The following is a 407-nucleotide window of genomic DNA, read 5'->3' on the forward strand; positions in this document are numbered from 1 at the left end:
CGAGGTGGGCACGGACCACCCTGGCGCAGCTCCGCCGGCCTCCAGTACGTTGGTCTGAGATGGCCTCCCGTGCTGGGGAGGTAGCCCTGTCCTCGGCATTACGAGATGCCCGGGGACGGCATTTGCTCGTGGAGGCTTTTCAGAGGCACTCAAAGGGTTTGTGCCGCTGGTCGCTGGCGCTGCACAGGGCCTTTGTGACTCGCTGCTAATGGGAAGCTGCTGTTCCAGAGTAATCCAGAAACTGTGAGTGGGAAAAGATGCAAACATCTACTCTCATGGTTCACAAACCCCGTGGGGTAACAACGCCAACTCAAGCAAGGAAAGGAAGCGGTTAAAGCTCTAGTCGCTGAGCGTGCTGCTGGCTGGGCTGGAGCCTCCCCGCAGGACAGAGCACCAGCACCCTCCCG

Source organism: Buceros rhinoceros, unplaced genomic scaffold, assembly GCF_000710305.1.
Source record: "Buceros rhinoceros silvestris isolate BGI_N320 unplaced genomic scaffold, ASM71030v1 scaffold24068, whole genome shotgun sequence".
NCBI lineage: Eukaryota > Metazoa > Chordata > Aves > Bucerotiformes > Bucerotidae > Buceros > Buceros rhinoceros.